This window comes from Passer montanus, unplaced genomic scaffold (assembly GCF_014805655.1).
Source record: "Passer montanus isolate IOZ18808 unplaced genomic scaffold, ASM1480565v1 scaffold15, whole genome shotgun sequence".
NCBI lineage: Eukaryota > Metazoa > Chordata > Aves > Passeriformes > Passeridae > Passer > Passer montanus.
The window spans coordinates 5,129,570-5,138,458 of NW_024362051.1; the positions used below are offsets into that span (position 1 = coordinate 5,129,570).

Consider the following 8,889-nt stretch of genomic DNA (forward strand, 5'->3'; position numbering starts at 1 on the left):
AAACAAATTAACTGGCTTGTGTGTACAGGTAATGTGAAATCGTAATAGTTATTTCACTGAATGTTTGAGAAGGCAGTTTCTAGAATTCATCCAGCCTGTCTCAGCAAGTACCTAAGCTACCAAAATCTTCAAAAACAGCTTTAGAGTCTTGTCCAATGTTAACTTCCAGGTTCCAGAGGGGATGTTAATTAGATTAGCACAGTGTGCATACAGAATACTGCAGCTAGGACAGCTGGCAATGATCTTTACAGAAGTAAACACACTGCTGTATTTCACACAGAAATGTCAGCACCAACACCTATTTAAAGTCAGATTGGAATATAGGGGATTTTAAAATACAGGCTTGAGGGGTGTTTTCAGCTTGCCCAGGATTTGCTCACACTGTGCCCCACCACCAGGAGGAAGATGCTGTGCTGAATCCATAGGCATTTATCACCCACCAGATTAAGTCTATAAAAAGGGGATTATAGGCAGTCCATTTGCAGCACAACACAGGCATAAAACTATAATAAGTTACTGAGATAATGAAGCAGCAGGACATAAAAACTGCACACAAAGGCAGCCTGTGCTCTCAGAACCAACAATTCACTTACAAACACACCTTCCCTGCAAGCCCCTGCATAACCACCCATGCTGTTTCCTCTATCTCATTTAGGAGTATTCCCAGAGGCTGGAAGTGAAAAGTACAATTATCTGCTAGGCAGGCTGGGTGTTTTCACTCTAAAATCCTTTTGCCTTCCTCACAGCAGTCGCAGTCTCAGTCCCTGTTTAGGATAGAGGGACCAAGCACAGCTTCCCAAACACAACCTCAGCAGAGTTTTGAGCCTGTTGATTTTACTTATGGCCTTAGAGGACACAGACCTACATAAATCTACAAATAATAATTTGTTCATCTTAATTCAGCTCAAAGAGGCACACCAAGGAAGGAGAGCCTTTCCCAAAATGTTTCTTGATCAAAAAGATCAATTTTAGCAAAAGAAAATGGGTCATATCACTGAAAAATCCTGCCTCCAAAAGGAAGCCTCATCCATCTGCTTCCAAACAATAACACCAGTCATTAGCTGGGCTATACTGGAAATGTTCCATCTTATTTTCCAGCTTCCCTTTCTATTTCTTTCCTCTTGCTCTTTGAATTTGACTTTGCCATGATCTGAGGAGGAAAGCCCTTAATCAAATGTAGCCTTTGCTAAAGGAATATTTCTGAGGCAGACCTGTGTAAATACACAATATCTCAATTACCCTCCAATAGCTGTAGCATTCTTGGTTTGAAATGTTGCCCTCTGATGGCCTCCACCATGCTATCCATCACAGTGACCATCTGAAGGCCCACAGTACACTAATAACAGGAAAGGCATTTCGGGAGCACAGCCAAGCTGCCTGTGATATACACCAATTGCTGAATGGAAATATTTTATTTTCACACCAGCCAATATATGAGGCACAGCTACAGGGATTTAAATATGATACTCAGGCTCATTAGTAAAGCAAGCACAGATAACAAGGATTTACTGAATGTTACTGTCTGACTTGGCCAGCTTTCCCAAAGGGATCATTAAGATGCTAAGGAAGTTTTTTGTCTGTATTTTTTGGGGAATTTAGTCTGCTTTCAGGAGTTCCTGCATGTTCAGCAGAAAAACTTTCAGATATTTAAGCTTTGCTTGTCCCAAACTCAGAAAAGTAGCACTTTTGTGTGAAGGATTTTTAAAAAGTTTGCCTGTGAGGACTTTGCACCTCCTACAGCCAGTCTGGTGCTCCCTGGCCCTGTCCATGGGTGGGAGCAGCCCCCAGACACAGAATGGGGACCACAGCTTCAGGCAAAGAAAACATTGCTTCTGCTGAGCACTGGGGTCACCCAAAAAGCAGCTGTTGCCAGAAGACACATGGTCAGCAAACAATTCTGCACACCTTCCTTACAGAAATCAAACCCCCCTGTTTTGCTGACCATCCCCACATCACTCACATCCGTGGCTGCTGTGCTGCACTGCTTCACACCTTGGGGCTTTTTTACATGCAAATACACCTTGAAGGTGGCATCACCTGGATTTTGACAACTAACCAACAAGATACAAGATTCACTTGGGGTAAAACTTTGATTTTTATTCCCAAGCACATAAGCACAGATTTTCTCTATTTCTGTAAGTCCAAAATTACTGAGATTTGCAAGGTTCTTTTGAACTACATTTTTATCCTGACCCTTCCTACTCTATGTTAGTGCAATGTTCAAATTACAAGGCACATAAAAGTAATTTCTGGTACTTCATTAATGAGTCTGCAGCATACAGAAGGTCCAAATTTTATTCTCCTCAAGTTCTGAACAGGTGATAAGTGGTTTTATGTGCTTGAACTGCAATGTGCTCCTCATTGCCTTTAATCTGCCTTTGCAGTCCTGTTCAGGAAAGGTTGATCTTAGAGAAGTGTTTACTTCAGCTTAACTCATTAATGTTTATGAAGTGCTGTCAAAATACAAAGTGTTGTATGTTTAGTGAGGGTGACTTTAACATTATTATGGCTTCAACTAATACATAAATAATCATGGGACAAAGGGGTGTCGAATAACTGTCACTGTGGTTCTCTATTGCCTCTACTTAGAGCTCATCTTTATCCTTTGGTTACACTACAGAACTTTGTTTGCCTGTTTACAAGTGAAGCATGATGCACCCTGGTTCTATATATCTTCTTCAGTCTTCCTACAATTAACAGGTTTTCAGGGATTTTAAGGTCAATACCAAGTCCTTTTGAACACAGGAGTTTAATTCATGGCTTAGCCAGCAAGGTTTGCATGGAGAGCTATGAGCTTTTATTAAACCAGTGAATACACCTAAAGAACAAAAATGCTTTTGGGCACACAAGCTCTTCTTCAGGTCAGAAACTCTGCATTGTGCAGAGGCCCAGAGCACAGCTTCAGCTGCATCACTATTCCATTTGTACTGGGTAAACCTTGAATAGAAACCATTTTATTTCTGAAAAGCAGCCACTTTCTCCTAGAATGATATTAAAAAGAGAGCAGATTTCTTTATCCCTCTGCTAGGTCAGCAAGGGCACATCTCCTTGGTACCATGGAAGGTGGTACAGAGGCATCAGAAATAGCAGTGACCCAAAGTGGCAAGGGCAGCTCAACACCACACAAACACCAGCCTGGTCCTGCATGACACACCTTTGTCAGTGCACTGGTAAAGCCAGCCTAGCTTTTTATTTGGTTCTTCTGCTCACAATTATACAATGATCTTGTCCTTTTAGGACAGACATGTTCTAAATTTGACAGTGAGTATGGATGGGGCAGTGTCAGCAAGCTTTGCTTTGGACCAGTGGCACAGCCTGGTGTGGGATGGAGCACATGTCCATGCAGACTCTGCTGTGGTCCTACCTACAGGATAAAAAAGTGTCACTCTCTCATAGCATACATCTTCATTTTGGGGTGTCTTCCCTCATGACAAACCCTTGAAGATGCGCCAATCATTTGTTCATTGGTTACAGGGATCATCAGTAATTTGCACTCCTTTTAAGTTCCATTTCAAACTAAATGGATCTTCTATTGGAGTCACTTGGGGAAAAATCAGTTTTCTGCCTAAGCAAGACTTCACATCAATCAGGTTAATAGGAGTGTTAGAACATTTCCTAATTATAACTACAAACATTTGCAGGCTTCCTAGTGATGAGCACTCATCCCATCCCATTGTGTTAAATCACCTCGGGGCTGCCTGATGAGGAAGCACAAAGGCAGCAGGATGGCAGCAGCCCTCAGCCAGCCCTGCACTAGGTGCATCATTAGCAGTGACTAACACGGGGTTCTGGTCCTCAGGCAGGCAAAGCACAGACCTAATGTGGGTGGGCAGTGAGGTGGTGCCCCTGGTCAGATTCACGTGGATGTCACTCCCATACAAAGTTCTTTCCTTGTTTCATTTAATATCCTGACACCAGTTCCAGGGCAGCCCCTTGTCAGCTTTTCCAGCCTCGGGCTATGGCAGTGAGCTCACAGTGAGAGCAAGGGAGAGAGGTCAGCCTGGAAAAGAAGAACACCTGCTAGCTTCAAGGCCAGCAATGAAATAGCACAGAGTCTCAAGTCTATAAACTAAAAAAAAAGAAATAAAACTTATATCAAAGGCACTTGAAAGTGATATGATTGATCTGAGTTATTAAGTACCAACCAAACGCTCAACTGAGTGAAAAAACCCATAACATGCTCATAAAACTGCAGTCACAGTAAAAGCACAGGCAAACATACCCCAGCACTCTCCCAGTGTCCGCAAAGGAAGGTCTTCAGTGGGAAGAAATACTATCATTTAATTCTCCAGATTTATTTCATAATTTGCTTAACCTAAGAGAGAAATGGCACTGCCACAGTTACAGATATCACTGCCCTGCCCAGCTGCATCTATCTGAAAAATTCCATTGACAATTTTTTCCTGTGGTTGGCAAAGATTTTTGAACCCAAAATGCATAAGCACCACCTATGCCTTTAAGGTATATATGGTATATATATTCTCATGTCTTTCTATAGGATTTGCCCACTTCTCTCTCATTAATACAAGCAGAGATAAGTGATTAAAATTAATGTACCAGTTTCAAACTGCCCCATATCCATTAATCTCATAATAGTCGAAAGCATCTTGAAAAATACCTATACTGCAAATCTTGAGTTGGAATTTTTAAAGCGCTATTAATAGTACATACTTATCAAAAAGTACCTAGCTAGCACAGGCACTCGCACCTTCTTAAATTTTAATAGCTTCAATAACTTAGTTTCAATTTAGCTTTCAGGGCATTGGAAGAACCTCTCTTGTTGGAGCCCTTGCCTGAGGCTTTGCACTGGGGAGGAGTTGGCCGAGCATCGACATCAAAGATGTGCAACCAGTTTAGTAATGTGCTCCATGTTTGAAAAAAGTCCCCAAAGAAGTTCACTTGGATTTTTTCCTCAAAGAGAAAAATTGCAATTTCTTTGCAAAGAGCATGCCTTGCTGTAGACACTGCATTGTGTAAGATTTTTCTGGTGTTAATCATCAAATTTTAGTTTAGTTTGGAAGGGTCCTTAAAGCTTATCTCCTTCCACCCCCTGCCATGGGCAGGTTCCACTAGAAAAAGTTACTCCCAGTCATATCGAACCTGGCCTTGAACACTTCCAGGGATAGGGCAGACACAGCTCCTCTGGGCAGCCTGTGCCAGGGCCTCCCCACCCTCACAGGCAAGGATTTTTTCACGATCTAATCTAACCATGCCCTCTGGCAGTGGGAAGACCCCTTGTCCTGCCACTCCAGGCTCTTGCCTAAAGCCTCTCTCCTGCTCTCCCACAGCCCCTTCAGGCACTGGAAAGGGCTCTGAGATCTTCCCAGAGCTTTCCCTTCCCCAGGCTGAGCAACCCCAACGTGCTTGTGCACGTGCCTCAGGACCCTGGATTCAGCCAGGGTGAAGGACACCCCTTACCTGTGTTGCTCTTGCACTGAGATGCAGCAGGGCCAGCAAACTGCTCTGCTGGCTACCAGAATCAGTGGGCAGCTCTTTAGGCACAGGAGCTGCTTGGGCTCAGCTGATGAAGGTCCTGGGTGATGCATCCACCTGAGAGGGGAACGGGGCAGAGGCCCCATGGTGATGGCACTACTGGGCTTCTGTGCTCTGAACACAGCTGGCAGGAAGGTGGAATTTAAAAAACAGCTTAGCATTGACCTAACCATGCTTCCACAGGAGTCAATTCATTTTCATTACAGGGACCAGCAAACACTCTGAAACAGCTGATTCCAGATGTTTGGAGATGCCAGAACAGACTTAAGTGCAAGTATTTATGGAAATTTCTTTGCCAAACCTGACTCCTTGTCCAATAAATATTACATTTGGGGTCTAATCATTTCCTGCCTGCCTGTCCTCCTGCAGCAACTGGAAGCTCAGCCCAGGTTCTTGCAATTGCAAATCCCACAGTGGAGGAAGGGTGAAATCTCTCACCTTTTTTTGTTGAGGTTTGAGGGTTTAGATTTTTGCGGGGAGTTTTGGTGGGGTTTTTTAACTGAGCTGCAACTATGCAAGACAAAATTTGCAAAATCTGTTCACAGGGTCTGTGAATGTATTCTTGGAAGAAATAATACATCAAAAAACATGGGACAGGCTCTTGAACTTCTTCCAAGTAGGATGGGAAAAGTCATCACCCAAAGCAAGATAACTGAAAGGCTCCATCCACCTCAGTTATTTCCTTCAACTCCTCCCTAAATCAAACCATTTGTTTCCCACATTTACTCATTGAGATACTTAAATTGAAAGTAGCACTTTTAAGTTCCAACATACTCTCTATTGCTTACTCCTCAATTAAAAATCAGCCTGACTTGCCTCAGAAATTGTTTGGTTGTGTCAGGAAAATGATGATGTCAGGAGCAGATGGGAAATAAACAGGAAGAGCAGACAAATTCTTCAAGAAACAGGGATTCTGTTTTCATGCAAATTCTGTTTAATAAGAAAAGTTGAGATCTGAACAGAAAACAGTGTATGTGAAGAGCTGCTCCAAATGTAATTGCTTCTAAACATAATACTTCTCAATCTTTCCCAACAACTAGAAACATTTCTTTAAGTATTCTTTCCCTTTCTCTCTTGCAGTATTTCCCATTGACTTTAATAAAGTGCTGTGTAATCACCTGAGTTTTGAAAGCATTTGGGCAAAAACCAAAAGTTTGTGGGAGAAGAAAAAAGTTTTTTATTGCTGGCAGGTGTTTCTAAGAGGTTTTACAAAGTTTTATTTGGTAGTTTTTCAAGCTGACTCACATTCATATATAATACAGATATCTGATGCTGGTTTTAGTAGTTTTATACCTATGAATGAATGTGCACATGCAAGGGGGATTGTATAAACACAAAATCACATTTTGCTTCTCAGATAAGAAAAAAGTTCTGAATATTTGTAAGGAAATTGCATTGGTATTATCTTTAAACCACCGAGTCCTCCCCATTTTTCTGTTTTCTCAGACATACCAAATAATAACCTGAGACATTAATTGGGCAAGCACTGAAAATCATCATATACCTTTTGGTCTTTGGAAACTAAGAATTAAATTACTGTAATTGGCAGCTTATTAACAGGAAAATTATGCTAAACAACTTCATGTTACTGTCAGGAATTACATTCAGTAAGCTGTGAAGATGAGGCCCTTGGTGCAACATTTGCGTTTTCTCATTTAGAAAGAACAATGATAATAGATGAGTGAAGCATATACAAATTATACACCAAAGAACATTTGCATGGCTGTAAAAAGGCCATCTTGATACTGGAGTGATTAAGCCTGTTATTCATTAAGATACAGGAGTAAGGGGAAAGTAGGGAACACATTAACTTATTTAGAGGCATAAATAAAGTGAACTACATTCTAAAACATATGAATTTCAAGCAGACCTAGATTGTAATAGCATCTGATTATATTGCATTTTTTTATGCAGTGTTAGTAAGAGGGTTTTCTCCTTGTATTAGACGGGGTCTGAAGATGTAATGGTGACAAGCTGTGTTGTTACCCATGTCTTTATTTTGGCTGCCACCTCCCCAAACCCTTTGCCTGTTTATTCACTGTTTCTCCTGGAAAGCAGTGAGCCCTGTGCAACATGTCATGGACATGAGCCAAGCAACCTATCCACAGAAAACCACATCACTTAGTCCAGAAACTGTGTTTTTTTTGGGAGCTTTTTTCTGTGAGCAATTTCCACTACCTGTCCTGAAGTCTTAGCAGTTGACATTCTTCAAAGAAGGATGATTTTATATATCACCAGTTCCTATAAGCAAGGGAGGATAATAGCAAGGCAGAGGAAAATTGGGTCATTCTAATGCCCTGATGAAAACCAACAGGGACAGCACACTCAGTGACATGGGCTGCCTCTGTGAAACCAGGACATGCTGTCCTGCTCTCCATTTGTACATAGCTGTCTTCTTGTCCAGGAAACTCTGAAGCACAGAGAGTTCAAATAAGTTACTCAGTAACTCCAAAATTTGACTGGCCTGAGGAGAAATTTGTTGGCTTAAATGAGATGTCCTTAGGATTTGAGCAGTCCCTTGCACAATTGGCAGTTTCAGAAGTTCTCTTTCTATACCACAGTCTGTAGGCAAGACCCTTACACAATTGTCCTTTTAAACCCTTGTTAGTTATTTACAAAGATGAGCTGCGAGAAATTTATGTAAGAATGTGGGCTTGTAAGACTGCAGCAGGGAAAGCCACAGATCAGGAGGAAGAGTTGCAATAAAAAGACTGTTTCCATGGCTGTCACAGGGTTATAGTCCCAGATGTTTGTCTAACCTAGTTTTGAAGCCTTTTAAAATGTACTGCATGGGGAGGGTGATGTCTTGTTTTAGCACTATTCCCACCTTTTCTAATCTTCAGCATTAGAAAAGCTGTTCCCTAATGTCCAATCTTGCTCTCCTTCAGTATGAACCTGTTTCCTCTTGACAGAAGGGTAAAAGAATTATACCAATCATTTCTGTAGCAACCTTTTACATCCTTGGAGACACTTAAAATTTCTATCTTGACTGTCTGCCCCTTGTTTTAAGCAATGCCAGTTGAGACCTGCTCATGGGCTCAGTGGAACTGGCCACAGGTGTCCATGGGAGCAAGAATAATTATTAAATGCTGTTTCTCAGAAAAATTGAGCTGTGGCTCAACATAAAATATTTGGTGCAATTGTACAACAGGAGTAGCATCACCACAGTGTAAGTATCTGCTGAAAACTGGAGGAAGGACTCCTAGAAAGTGTTTCAATAATCTGTGGTGGTTTTGGTGCTGGTTTGTTGGCATGCAGTGGCCACTGTGCTCTGGGGATGGCCAGCAGGGTGGCTGCAGAGTGCCCCCAGTGCACAGATACAATTCCCAGAGAATTTATTACCATTATTTGCAATGAACAAAGCAGCCGACAGATTGTGGAACATCCTCTGGCACA

General features: G+C 41.8%; 1 long non-coding RNA gene across 1 annotated transcript; it reads right to left on the reverse strand.

The window, feature by feature from the left end:
• Positions 1-2,362: 2,362 nt before the first annotated feature.
• LOC120498659 lies at positions 2,363-5,481 on the reverse strand. Its single transcript, XR_005626702.1, has 3 exons — positions 5,419-5,481; positions 4,223-4,315; positions 2,363-4,000 (listed from the first exon to the last, which is right to left on the reverse strand). It is a non-coding gene; the product is annotated as an uncharacterized LOC120498659 (long non-coding RNA).
• Positions 5,482-8,889: the final 3,408 nt, after the last annotated feature.